The sequence below is a fragment of the Palaemon carinicauda genome, chromosome 40 (genome assembly GCF_036898095.1).
Source record: "Palaemon carinicauda isolate YSFRI2023 chromosome 40, ASM3689809v2, whole genome shotgun sequence".
Classification (NCBI taxonomy): Eukaryota; Metazoa; Arthropoda; class Malacostraca; order Decapoda; family Palaemonidae; genus Palaemon; species Palaemon carinicauda.
This window is the reverse complement of record NC_090764.1, coordinates 23,739,989-23,754,370: the sequence shown is the minus strand read 5'-3', so window position 1 is coordinate 23,754,370 and position 14,382 is coordinate 23,739,989. Positions and strand designations below refer to the sequence as shown.

The following is a 14,382-nucleotide window of genomic DNA, read 5'->3' as shown; positions in this document are numbered from 1 at the left end:
TAAAAAGAGGTCAAAGAACTTCTAATGCAAGGGGTGTTGGAGCTAAAAAGAGGTCAAAGAACTTCTAATGCAAGGGGTGTGGGAGCTAAAAAGAGGTCAAAGAACTTCTAATGCAAGGGGTGTGGGAGCTAAAAAGAGGTCAAAGAACTTCTAATGCAAGGGGTGTGGGAGCTAAAAAGAGGTCAAAGAAGTCCTAATGCAAGGGGGGGAGCTAAAAAGAGGTCAAAGAACTTCTAATGCAAGGGGTGTGGGAGCTAAAAAGAGGTCAAAGAACTTCTAATGCAAGGGGTGGGGGAGCTAAAAAGAGGTCAAAGAACTTCTAATGCAAGCGGGGGGGGGAGCTAATAAGAGGTCAAAGAACTTCTAATGCAAGGGGTATGGGAGCTAAAAAGAGGTCAAAGAATTCCTAATGCAAGGGGGGGGAGCTAAAAAGAGGTCAAAGAACTTCTAATGCAAGGGGTGTGGGAGCTAAAAAGAGGTCAAAGAACTTCTAATGCAAGGGGTGGGGGAGCTAAAAAGAGGTCAAAGAACTTCTAATGCAAGGGGTGGGGGAGCTAAAAAGAGGTCAAAGAACTTCTAATGCAATGGGGTGTGGGAGCTAAAAGAGGTCAGAGAACTCCTAATGCAAGCGGGGGGGGGGGAGCTAATAAGAGGTCAAAGAACTTCTAATGCTAGAGGTGTGGGAGCTAAAAAGAGGTCAAAGAACTTCTAATGCAAGGGGTGTGGGAGCTAAAAAGAGGTCAAAGAACTTCTAATGCAAGGGGTGTGGGAGCTAAAAAGAGGTCAAAGAACTCCTAATGCAAGGGGTGTGGGAGCTAAAAAGAGGTCAAAGAACTTCTAATGCAAGGGGTGTGGGAGCTAAAAAGAGGTCAAAGAACTTCTAATGCAAGGGGTGTGGGAGCTAAAAAGAGGTCAAAGAACTTCTAATGCTAGAGGTGTGGGAGCTAAAAAGAGGTCAAAGAACTTCTAATGCTAGAGGTGTGGGAGCTAAAAAGAGGTCAAAGAACTTCTAATGCTAGAGGTGTGGGAGCTAAAAAGAGGTCAAAGAACTTCTAATGCAAGGGGTGTGGGAGCTAAAAAGAGGTCAAAGAACTTCTAATGCAAGGGGTGTGGGAGCTAAAAAGAGGTCAAAGAACTCCTAATGCAAGGGGTGTGGGAGCTAAAAAGAGGTCAAAGAACTTCTAATGCAAGGGGTGTGGGAGCTAAAAAGAGGTCAAAGAACTTCTAATGCAAGGGGTGTGGGAGCTAAAAAGAGGTCAAAGAACTTCTAATGCAAGGGGTGTGGGAGCTAAAAAGAGGTCAAAGAACTTCTAATGCAAGGGGTGTGGGAGCTAAAAAGAGGTCAAAGAACTTCTAATGCAAGGGGTGTGGGAGCTAAAAAGAGGTCAAAGAACTTCTAATGCAAGGGGTGTGGGAGCTAAAAAGAGGTCAAAGAACTTCTAATGCAAGGGGTGTGGGAGCTAAAAAGAGGTCAAAGAACTTCTAATGCAAGGGGTGTGGGAGCTAAAAAGAGGTCAAAGAACTTCTAATGCAAGGGGTGTGGGAGCTAAAAAGAGGTCAAAGAACTTCTAATGCTAGAGGTGTGGGAGCTAAAAAGAGGTCAAAGAACTTCTAATGCAAGGGGTGTGGGAGCTAAAAAGAGGTCAAAGAACTTCTAATGCAAGGGGTGTGGGAGCTAAAAAGAGGTCAAAGAACTCCTAATGCAAGGGGTGTGGGAGCTAAAAAGAGGTCAAAGAACTTCTAATGCAAGGGGTGTGGGAGCTAAAAAGAGGTCAAAGAACTTCTAATGCAAGGGGTGTGGGAGCTAAAAAGAGGTCAAAGAACTTCTAATGCTAGAGGTGTGGGAGCTAAAAAGAGGTCAAAGAATTTCTAATGCAAGGGGTGTGGGAGCTAAAAAGAGGTCAAAGAACTTCTAATGCTAGAGGTGTGGGAGCTAAAAAGAGGTCAAAGAATTTCTAATGCAAGGGGTGTGGGAGCTAAAAAGAGGTCAAAGAACTTCTAATGCTAGAGGTGTGGGAGCTAAAAAGAGGTCAAAGAACTTCTAATGCAAGGGGTGTGGGAGCTAAAAAGAGGTCAAAGAACTTCTAATGCTAGAGGTGTGGGAGCTAAAAAGAGGTCAAAGAACTTCTAATGCAAGGGGTGTGGGAGCTAAAAAGAGGTCAAAGAATTTCTAATGCAAGGGGTGTGGGAGCTAAAAAGAGGTCAAAGAATTTCTAATGCAAGGGGTGTGGGAGCTAAAAAGAGGTCAAAGAACTTCTAATGCAAGGGGTGTGGGAGCTAAAAAGAGGTCAAAGAACTTCTAATGCTAGAGGTGTGGGAGCTAAAAAGAGGTCAAAGAACTTCTAATGCTAGAGGTGTGGGAGCTAAAAAGAGGTCAAAGAACTTCTAATGCAAGGGGTGTGGGAGCTAAAAAGAGGTCAAAGAACTTCTAATGCAAGGGGTGTGGGAGCTAAAAAGAGGTCAAAGAATTTCTAATGCAAGGGGTGTGGGAGCTAAAAAGAGGTCAAAGAACTTCTAATGCTAGAGGTGTGGGAGCTAAAAAGAGGTCAAAGAACTTCTAATGCAAGGGGTGTGGGAGCTAAAAAGAGGTCAAAGAACTTCTAATGCAAGGGGTGTGGGAGCTAAAAAGAGGTCAAAGAACTTCTAATGCTAGAGGTGTGGGAGCTAAAAAGAGGTCAAAGAACTTCTAATGCTAGAGGTGTGGGAGCTAAAAAGAGGTCAAAGAACTTCTAATGCAAGGGGTGTGGGAGCTAAAAAGAGGTCAAAGAACTTCTAATGCAAGGGGTGTGGGAGCTAAAAAGAGGTCAAAGAATTTCTAATGCAAGGGGTGTGGGAGCTAAAAAGAGGTCAAAGAATTTCTAATGCAAGGGGTGTGGGAGCTAAAAAGAGGTCAAAGAACTTCTAATGCAAGGGGTGTGGGAGCTAAAAACAGGTCAAAGAATTTCTAATGCAAGGGGTGTGGGAGCTAAAAAGAGGTCAAAGAACTTCTAATGCTAGAGGTGTGGGAGCTAAAAAGAGGTCAAAGAACTTCTAATGCAAGGGGTGTGGGAGCTAAAAAGAGGTCAAAGAACTTCTAATGCAAGGGGTGTGGGAGCTAAAAAGAGGTCAAAGAACTTCTAATGCAAGGGGTGTGGGAGCTAAAAAGAGGTCAAAGAACTTCTAATGCAAGGGGTGTGGGAGCTAAAAAGAGGTCAAAGAACTTCTAATGCTAGAGGTGTGGGAGCTAAAAAGAGGTCAAAGAACTTCTAATGCTAGAGGTGTGGGAGCTAAAAAGAGGTCAAAGAACTTCTAATGCAAGGGGTGTGGGAGCTAAAAAGAGGTCAAAGAACTTCTAATGCAAGGGGTGTGGGAGCTAAAAAGAGGTCAAAGAATTTCTAATGCAAGGGGTGTGGGAGCTAAAAAGAGGTCAAAGAACTTCTAATGCTAGAGGTGTGGGAGCTAAAAAGAGGTCAAAGAACTTCTAATGCAAGGGGTGTGGGAGCTAAAAAGAGGTCAAAGAACTTCTAATGCAAGGGGTGTGGGAGCTAAAAAGAGGTCAAAGAACTTCTAATGCAAGGGGTGTGGGAGCTAAAAAGAGGTCAAAGAACTTCTAATGCAAGGGGTGTGGGAGCTAAAAAGAGGTCAAAGAACTTCTAATGCTAGAGGTGTGGGAGCTAAAAAGAGGTCAAAGAACTTCTAATGCAAGGGGTGTGGGAGCTAAAAAGAGGTCAAAGAATTTCTAATGCAAGGGGTGTGGGAGCTAAAAAGAGGTCAAAGAACTTCTAATGCTAGAGGTGTGGGAGCTAAAAAGAGGTCAAAGAACTTCTAATGCAAGGGGTGTGGGAGCTAAAAAGAGGTCAAAGAACTTCTAATGCTAGAGGTGTGGGAGCTAAAAAGAGGTCAAAGAACTTCTAATGCAAGGGGTGTGGGAGCTAAAAAGAGGTCAAAGAACTTCTAATGCTAGAGGTGTGGGAGCTAAAAAGAGGTCAAAGAACTTCTAATGCAAGGGGTGTGGGAGCTAAAAAGAGGTCAAAGAATTTCTAATGCAAGGGGTGTGGGAGCTAAAAAGAGGTCAAAGAATTTCTAATGCAAGGGGTGTGGGAGCTAAAAAGAGGTCAAAGAACTTCTAATGCAAGGGGTGTGGGAGCTAAAAAGAGGTCAAAGAACTTCTAATGCAAGGGGTGTGGGAGCTAAAAAGAGGTCAAAGAACTTCTAATGCTAGAGGTGTGGGAGCTAAAAAGAGGTCAAAGAACTTCTAATGCTAGAGGTGTGGGAGCTAAAAAGAGGTCAAAGAACTTCTAATGCAAGGGGTGTGGGAGCTAAAAAGAGGTCAAAGAACTTCTAATGCAAGGGGTGTGGGAGCTAAAAAGAGGTCAAAGAATTTCTAATGCAAGGGGTGTGGGAGCTAAAAAGAGGTCAAAGAACTTCTAATGCTAGAGGTGTGGGAGCTAAAAAGAGGTCAAAGAACTTCTAATGCAAGGGGTGTGGGAGCTAAAAAGAGGTCAAAGAACTTCTAATGCAAGGGGTGTGGGAGCTAAAAAGAGGTCAAAGAACTTCTAATGCTAGAGGTGTGGGAGCTAAAAAGAGGTCAAAGAACTTCTAATGCTAGAGGTGTGGGAGCTAAAAAGAGGTCAAAGAACTTCTAATGCAAGGGGTGTGGGAGCTAAAAAGAGGTCAAAGAATTTCTAATGCAAGGGGTGTGGGAGCTAAGAAGAGGTCAAAGAATTTCTAATGCAAGGGGTGTGGGAGCTAAAAAGAGGTCAAAGAACTTCTAATGCAAGGGGTGTGGGAGCTAAAAAGAGGTCAAAGAATTTCTAATGCAAGGGGTGTGGGAGCTAAAAAGAGGTCAAAGAACTTCTAATGCTAGAGGTGTGGGAGCTAAAAAGAGGTCAAAGAACTTCTAATGCAAGGGGTGTGGGAGCTAAAAAGAGGTCAAAGAACTTCTAATGCAAGGGGTGTGGGAGCTAAAAAGAGGTCAAAGAACTTCTAATGCAAGGGGTGTGGGAGCTAAAAAGAGGTCAAAGAACTTCTAATGCAAGGGGTGTGGGAGCTAAAAAGAGGTCAAAGAACTTCTAATGCTAGAGGTGTGGGAGCTAAAAAGAGGTCAAAGAACTTCTAATGCTAGAGGTGTGGGAGCTAAAAAGAGGTCAAAGAACTTCTAATGCAAGGGGTGTGGGAGCTAAAAAGAGGTCAAAGAACTTCTAATGCAAGGGGTGTGGGAGCTAAAAAGAGGTCAAAGAATTTCTAATGCAAGGGGTGTGGGAGCTAAAAAGAGGTCAAAGAACTTCTAATGCTAGAGGTGTGGGAGCTAAAAAGAGGTCAAAGAACTTCTAATGCAAGGGGTGTGGGAGCTAAAAAGAGGTCAAAGAACTTCTAATGCAAGGGGTGTGGGAGCTAAAAAGAGGTCAAAGAACTTCTAATGCTAGAGGTGTGGAAGTTAAAAAGAGGTCAAAGAACTTCTAATGCTAGAGGTGTGGGAGCTAAAAAGAGGTCAAAGAACTTCTAATGCAAGGGGTGTGGGAGCTAAAAAGAGGTCAAAGAACTTCTAATGCAAGGGGTGTGGGAGCTAAAAAGAGGTCAAAGAATTTCTAATGCAAGGGGTGTGGGAGCTAAAAAGAGGTCAAAGAACTTCTAATGCTAGAGGTGTGGGAGCTAAAAAGAGGTCAAAGAACTTCTAATGCAAGGGGTGTGGGAGCTAAAAAGAGGTCAAAGAACTTCTAATGCTAGAGGTGTGGGAGCTAAAAAGAGGTCAAAGAACTTCTAATGCAAGGGGTGTGGGAGCTAAAAAGAGGTCAAAGAACTTCTAATGCAAGGGGTGTGGGAGCTAAAAAGAGGTCAAAGAACTTCTAATGCAAGGGGTGTGGGAGCTAAAAAGAGGTCAAAGAACTTATAATGCAAGGGGTGGGGGAGCTAAAAAGAGGTCAAAGAACTTCTAATGCAAGGGGTGTGGGAGCTAAAAAGAGGTCAAAGAACTTCTAATGCAAGGGGTGGGGGAGCTAAAAAGAGGTCAAAGAACTCCTAATGCAAGGGGGGGAGCTAAAAAAAGGTCAAAGAACTTCTAATGCAAGGGGTGTGGGAGCTAAAAAGAGGTCAAAGAACTTCTAATGCAAGGGGTGGGGGATAGATGTTGCCAACGAGGCTTTGGGGAAGGCGCGGCGGCGTCTGTGTTCTTTCTGAAGCGTAAACTTGATGAAATATAAGTAAAAACAGGGAATTAAAAACGTATTATAAATACTAAACTCTTTCTCATCTTGACAGCACAAATGAAATCTTACAAGTTCCAACATGTAACTAAGCGCTCCGAAACACGAGTCAACCTTTTATTTCTGCTTGGAGGATATCCTCGCAAGTTAAAGGTAATCATTATGAATATGGAAAGAAAGATTTGCTTATACTTCTATCTTTTGCTTCAGAGAATTACCTTGTACTTCTACCTTATGCTTACAAGGATATCCTTCATTTTTATGAATACCTCCCAATATCTACATCAGACCTCTACGAACAATTGCAGCTCTGAGAAGATAGACGAAAGAAGTGACACATAATAGCCGAGTCGAATAAAGGTAGTAGGGTGTATGAATAACAAGTTTGCAGAGACTTAAAATTGTCTGACTTTAGCGCTGCAGGATAGAATATATAATTTGCATCTTAACTTGCATAATTATCAAACTAAAGCCTATCATACAGTATGTGGAGGAATTTGGTTATGTTCAATTAACTCTTACAACCAATGTTCCAATCAAAATTCAACTTAACTGATCTCCATTAAACTAATAGAACCAAATTTAAAGGAGTGGCATTCCATCACTATGCTCTGCAGCTCAACTGGGCTCGCCATAATGTGTTGTTCATAATTATTATGAAAATAGCCAAGAAAGATATATATAAACAGTATATAGGCCTATATATATATATATATATATATATATATATATATACAGTATATATATATATATATATATATATATATATATATATATATACACACACGCTTGAGTGTAAAGTAATAACCATTTTCCCGTAACAGGTAGTGACAACAAAGAAGACAAAAAGAAAAAATCCCCATATCACATTCATTTTCAAAGTTGGATCTGTGAAGAACACTTACTGTATGTTACCCATAGCATACGCCTACAAAATAAGCTCATTTGCACTGCGGTGAGTAAAGGCCAATCATTTCTAATAAGTTTTACTCAATCAGCCCTTTCTGTCTCCTCCACATATCACAAAACACTGTTCAATGTTTCCCAGTTGCATAACTCTTTGAAAATCCTTTCATTGGTCTTTGCATTATCTACTCACTGTCTGCAAACATTAATGGTTCCATACCATACTATACTCTCCGACATTTGCATCTGTATCTTAAGTTCTTTTTAAATTATCTCTCTACATCCATAGATATCGAGCAGCCACAAAGACAAAATGTATCGGCCACGTTTTCAGACTAGTCTCGTGCCTGAAAAGCATAAACACGTAACCTTCACAAACTTCACAATTAATATCGGTCTCAACAATTTATTCTCTATGACAGATACTCAACACCTTCCTTATTGCCTACCAATTCTACCATAAGCTTTTAACGAGCTCAAGTATGCCAATTCTATCATTTTCCTCTTAATTTTCTCACTTGCCACACACCTATTTCGTTATAAAGCCTTGAACTAATATTACTTGCCTAAAATGAATGGTTACAAAATAGACGTTGATGATATGTAAAAGTATTCGGGAGTAAATATAGTCGATTGATGGTAGCAACAAAAAGGAAGTAAGTCTCATAGGTGAAGCAATAAAGCTGGCAGGGGTATAATGCGAAAGATTGTGAAAAGACTTGAATTGTCTGTGAAAGCTTGGGTTGGTGCGTAAAGTAACTTACGGGGTTAACTTTCTCTTATGGAAATCAAATGTGAATGGTTAGTGCGAATAAAGTAATAAAAATAAAAATAAATAAAATTATGAACTTTTCGTAGTGTGCAATATACCTAGAATTCATAAGGCGAGACTCATGGAGATACGGAATTGGATATTTACAAATAATGAGTTCTTGTTGAAAGAATGGAGTGCGATTAGTTAATGGTTTTGTTAAAAAGTCAGAAGAGTTCAAAACAAAAACAAAACTTGGATAGACGACGTGTAAAGGAAGGCCTTAATATCAAAAGGACTAAAATGCAATATACGTAGAACAGTGTGTATTTGTTTGATGGGGATTGGCAAGAAAACATTAATATAATAGAAAAAAACTTACTGTAAGTACTTATACAACCTCATTAATATTTTCTTAGAAAGGGAAAGTGGAAACACCGCAATTCATGGCATAATTCGACCAACGCTGACTGAATCTTAGGAGGTAATCTGAGAATCAGGACACCATGAAATATTTCATGGCATTTATCTTTAAAAGTTTGTGTGAAATATTTTGTTTTGAACTATGTCTAAATCAAGCACTAAATTTTTACATTTTGGTAGTTATTCCAGAGAAAATACATGATCAATTGTTTTTTAATCAAATATTCAAAAAGAAACTGGAAAGGATAAAGAAAATAATTATAGAGAAAGAAATTGGAGAAGAAATTATGGAAAAGAAACATGGTTCGAATTAAAAACAACACGAATATGACAGCAAGGGAAAAAAACCCATAACACCTATCACAATAAATATCCTGTCAAATGTGTACGTGATAAATGACCAAATTCTAAATAATCGATGGAGTAAAACTCACAGCAATCTTTATCGAAGTTTGTCTTTTTAAATAGCCATTGCTACAAGTGGCGGTTCGTGCCTACTATGACAACAGCGTTGCAGGCCCTTCAAACATTCGTTGCCCGATGTACGATTTATATAGACATCAGAATGATATAGTACTAATAAATGTCATTATAAAAAGTAATTATATAATCTAAATATATTTTGTACGTTACCAAAAAAAAAAAGACCATGACTTAATTTACATTATGTTTGCTGTGCGATTCATTACTTGATTTTCACCTAGGCCCCTCCACGATTAACTCATCTGTGGGTAAAATACATTTCAAATGACAACGACAGAAGGATTAAGGTGCTATTTTTTTTTCTAAGAAGAGTGATTGTGATAGTTAATGACAATAAAATAACAAATATATCGGATTCTCGTGAAATAATAATAAACGAGTTTGCTAGTTTGTTATATCGAAGGGCCGCATCCATCTCCCACAGTACCATTATAAATAACCTCGCCATACTTATTACTACCATGCCCTGGAAATCCTTGAAGGCCTGAACATCAATTATTACAACTCATATCCAAGATAGTTCAAATTAGTGTATCCTGCCGTTGTGTAAAATTGGCAGTCCCAACATCTTAATCGATTACGACCAATGATTTGGAGACAATTGACAATATCAAATAACCTTTAATTAGCTTAGCCACTCTTGCTCAGTCAGCAAGAAAATGTAAATTTTTGTACGGATCAAATATGTGTATCAAAATATTCATCAAACCGATCCAGGAACAAAAAGTCTGTATCAACCATTACTCTTAAATACACAACCATACATATACATTATTCAACGTAAAGCATCGAAAATCATCTATTCCCTTGCGAGGGTGAATTAGAAATAGTAAACAAATTAACATCAGCAAAGCGGTATTAAAAGTGCAAGGAGTTACAAGGAAGTGTTTAAAAATAGATGAAAAATTGAAAATTTTATGACATCACAACGGCTAGAAATCTGGCCACGGTGACTAAGGATGGCGAAAGCCAGTCTTGGCCAACCTGCTCATTTTCCGTACTTTTCCTATCTTGTTTCTTTATTTATGAAAAAAAGAAAGGGGAATAAGTGCAATTTGTAATGAAGAGAAAATGACTGCCCGTCAGATGAAAGTGCAAAGTCAATCAAGTCAAGCTGCGAAAGTTACTGACAACACAGCATGCGTTGTCAGTTTGGAAAGGTAGGCCTAAGGAATTATTTTATCCCCACTTTAAATGCTGACTAAATGATGTCTATTTTTGTATATGTCGTGACCTTGAAGAAAGGGGGTTTGGTTCTAAGGTCATTACACTAGGTCATTTCAGTTACGTTTGGTGAAAAAAACAGTCAATTCCATAACAAAATAACCAGCAACCAAAATATCTTACTAGACTTTTTATTCGTGTAACTGTATTCAATTTATGAGAAAGGCAAGTCCGTATTATCTTGGATATTTTTTTGCTGAAATATACGTTAAAGGAGTTAGGTTAGACCTATACTATATATTTCATAATTAGTGTCATTCATAGTCTTCAAGTTTGACTTTTCCCATTAACACTATGATCCGTATCACAGGCTATTATGTAATATCTTTAAGATTTGTCAGAAAATTTAATTGCACAAATGTGTTGGCGTTTTAAGTAATTAATCGTCAAAGTTCGGATAAAATAAACTAATTATATTATAGAGGATATCCACAATAATTCCATTAAGTTTTAAACCATAAAGTTTCTTGAATAAATACGTTTTCAGTTTAATGCAAAAGATGGCATTTCTAGCCAATTTAATACGTCCATTGCAAAAATAAAAAATGAGGATTATCCTCGCCGTATTGTTTTCACCAAAAATATTTGAAACATTCCACAGTCCACTTACAAAATAGGGCCAGTAAAAGTTTTATAACAAAAGTAGTGAAGTGGGTAGTGACGAGAAAAAAAAAATATGAAAACCAGCAAACAGGATACAATTAGATTATTGCCTTGCAGTGCACCGCAAAATACACACCAGAAAGTATGGTCCGGCGTTAGGGTATGAGAGACCATTCATCACCCAGCTGCAAAGAGAACCTTGTAGTTGCACTATGAAGTACAACAAGTCAGTTCCCTGGTTGGAAAGCAAGATGGAAGATTGAATGGGGATTTAAGAGGTAGAGTGAAAACGCTTAAAGTAATGCTAACAGTATAGTGAAATGCTCTAGGTGCACAGACGGCACTAAACCTGTATACTCGGGCACACGAATCTATCTTATTTCTCTTCCTCTTGTTTTGTTAAAGTTAAAGTTTTTAGTTTATATAGTTTACAATTTACAATCTCCAATGCTGTACAGAAATCCCTTGATTGTGGTCGGGAAGTTCGTATGATTGGCCTTGATTTTAGTGCTGCCTTTGACCGTGTTAATCATGAGGCCCTTGTTTTCAAACTGAAACAGTTGGGAGTGGGTGGGTCGTTTCTTAGCATTATTATTGATTTTTTAAGTAATAGATCTCAAAGAGTTGTTGTTGATGGGCACCATAGTGATTATAGGAATGTGATATCCGGTGTTCCACAGGGTAGTGTTCTTGGCCCATTACTTTTCATACTATATACACATGACATGTGGTTTGGCCTTGAAAACAAGCTTGTTGCATATGCAGATGATGCTACTCTCTTTGCATCAATTCCATCCCCTGAATGTAGATCTAGGGTTGGTGAATCCCTTAATAGAGATTTAGCTAGAATTAGTGCATGGTGCAAATTATGGGGTATGAAGTTGAATCCTAACAAAACTCAAAGTATGATTGTAAGTAGGTCAAGGACGGTGGCTCCTCAACATCCGGATCTCAGTATTGATAATGTTTCTTTAAATATGTATGACTCTTTCAAAATTTTAGGTGTGATTCTCGACAGTAAATTTAATTTTGAGAAACATATCAGGTCTGCGTCTTCTTCAATTGCACAAAAAATAGGCTTATTGAGAAAGTCTTTCAAGATTTTCGGTGATCAATCTATTCTGAAGAAATGTTTTAATTCTTTCATTCTACCTTGTTTTGAGTATTGTTCTCCTGTCTGGTGTTCAGCTGCTGATTCTCATCTTAATTTGTTGGACAGAAACTTACGGTCGATTAAATTTCTTATTCCTGATCTAGATATTAATCTCTGGCACCGTCGTTCAATTAGTTCATTATGCATGTTGCATAAGATTTTTCATAACTCTGACCATCCTTTACATTCAGATCTCCCTGGACAATTCTATCCTGTTCGTAATACTAGGCAGGCAGTTAATTCTAATAGCCAGGCCTTCTCCATCACGAGACTCAATACTACGCAGTATTCTAGAAGTTTTATTCCAGCTGTTACCAAGTTGTGGAATGGTCTTCCTAATCGGGTGGTTGAATCAGTAGAACTTCAAAAGTTCAAAGTTGGAGCAAATGCTTTTTTGTTGACCAGGCGGACATGAGTCTTTTTATAGTTTATTTATGACATATTTGTTTTTGATGTTGTTAATAGTTTATATATGACATGTCTGTTTTGACGTTGTTACTTATTTTAGAATGATTTATTGTTAATTTGTTCTCTTCATTTATTTATTTCCTTATTTCCTTTCCTCACTGGGCTATTTTTCCCTGTTGGAGCCCCTGGGCTTATAGCATCTTGCTTTTCCAACTAGGGTTGTAGCTTGGATAATAATAATAATAATAATAATATCGGAAATATTTATCATAATGTTACTGTTCGTAAAATATTTTTTTTCCTTGTTTCCTTTCCTCGCTGGGCTATGTTCCCTGTTAGAGCCCATGGGCTTATAGTATCTTGCTTTTCCAACTAGGGTTGTAACCTAGCAAGTAATAATAATAATAATAATAATAATAATAATAATAATAATAACTGGAGGTTCAATGTTGCACAGTAATTTTCCAAATAGCCTAAATTTAAGGTAAAAAATTATGGAGATTAAGATTTATTTTGTTACGATCTTGCAGATTTTTCAATAATGTATTAGGGGTCTGGTTATCACAATGTGCATAACATTCTCTAACTTCCTTGGGCTCATCAATTATGATGTTCAAGTATTGACAGTTTTGTAATACGAAAACGCTCAGGAAACGTAGACTTTATAAGATAAATTGGCCATATAAAATTCAAATAATGTCACGCTGTCATAATATTACTAAAGTTATTATTTTAAAAGAATCATCACTGCTATACGAATCATAAGTATCACAGAATATATGAGAATTAGCGGGAAACATAGGCCTGCTTCAAGATAATGTTTGGGAGTGGAACAATACGGTAAGGAAACGAGACCGGAGAAGCCCTTCCACGCCCAGATGCAAGTACGTGAACTGAAAACCCGATCGGTTGCAATACGAAGTTTCGTTCGTTCGTTCGTTTTAGATTTGCCAGCATCAAGGCGGACCATGGGGTAGCAGCCCTGAAGTGGCAGCGAGAAGCTGATCATATTATAGTTAGTGTTACTGTGCTTGATTGGCACTGGATGATGATATGAAGTACATGAGAGAGTGTCAGAAGCTTGAGTCTGGGGGACGTGCAAAGCCACTCGCTGCTTCCCAAATCCGTCCCTTCGTCGGTCCTGGATATATATTTTTTTTTCTTGTAAAACCGTCCTAATAGAACGACGTCGCATTGGGGGATAGAAGTTGGTGGGAGGCTACTCATACGAGATGGATGAAAGGAAGCATGAACGGAGGTAAGGCTGAAGGCTAAAAATTGAACGCTGCTCAGGTTACAGGTAAGATCATGGCTCTCGGTCGCTACGGGGGTCACCTGCAAGACCCAAGAGAGTACCAACATTGTACCGTGTAAGGGGCACATGTGGCGTACCCCGTAAGATTACTAACTTTGGGATTTGCTGTAATTATACTTCGATATGATACATCTGAACCTAAGTAAAATTTATTTTCAACTCCTAAACCACATTTCGCGACTTTAAAAAGGCCGTATAGATGAATCTTACGTTTCGTTTGACTGGCTTTTACCACCATTGTTCCCGCTCATTTCCTCATACTATTAAACCTTATAACTTTAAATTCGTCGCGCAAATGCTGGCTTTCGCCTGCGGCACCTAGGGGCTGAATGACCTACCAAGTCCCAGTACCACGTACAAATTAAAATAAAACAACCAATGTACCTTATACTGACAGGGTAAAATAACTAGGCCTAAGGTCAAACTATTGCATCAAGCCAACCATTCTAGCACAGACAGTTAGCAAGTGAAATATATAGGCCTAAGACAAACTACATTCATAGAATTTACCACCGAAGATCAGCTGCTCCAATAGATTTACATACACTTTTTGAACAGGCTATCTACGTACAAATAATAGGGAAACCATGATTTATATAGACAGGACGTTTACCTTAAATCCAAACCCGCTACGGTGGAGCCCCAATAACAAGGTTGCGCACAGTTATAAAGTCAACTTGTAAGTGTTAAGTGAGTCGTTCCAAACTTTCGGACGGTTACACAACTAGAAGGAGAGGGTGGGTGGGGATAAGGGAGGGGGAGTGGGACGGACTGATGAATGGGGAGGGGAGGGAGAGACGATGTCTTCCTGTAAACCTTCCACTGTCTTGGTTTTACTCGAAAACCAAAACAACTTCATGAAGGAATTTTTTCCTTTTGGTTTTGCTCATACCGTGAATTAAAATAAGCTAAGTAATAAACCATATATATCATG

General features: G+C 39.0%; 1 long non-coding RNA gene across 1 annotated transcript in view; it reads right to left on the bottom strand.

Annotated features, from left to right (window-relative positions):
- The window catches only part of LOC137631959 (uncharacterized), a 23,226-nt gene extending 9,108 nt beyond the window's left edge, over nucleotides 1-14,118 (bottom strand). Inside the window, exon 1 of the long non-coding RNA XR_011041964.1 lies at nucleotides 14,062-14,118. This is a non-coding gene — a long non-coding RNA (uncharacterized lncRNA). The remainder of the gene's footprint in view (nucleotides 1-14,061) is intronic.
- Nucleotides 14,119-14,382: the final 264 nt, after the last annotated feature.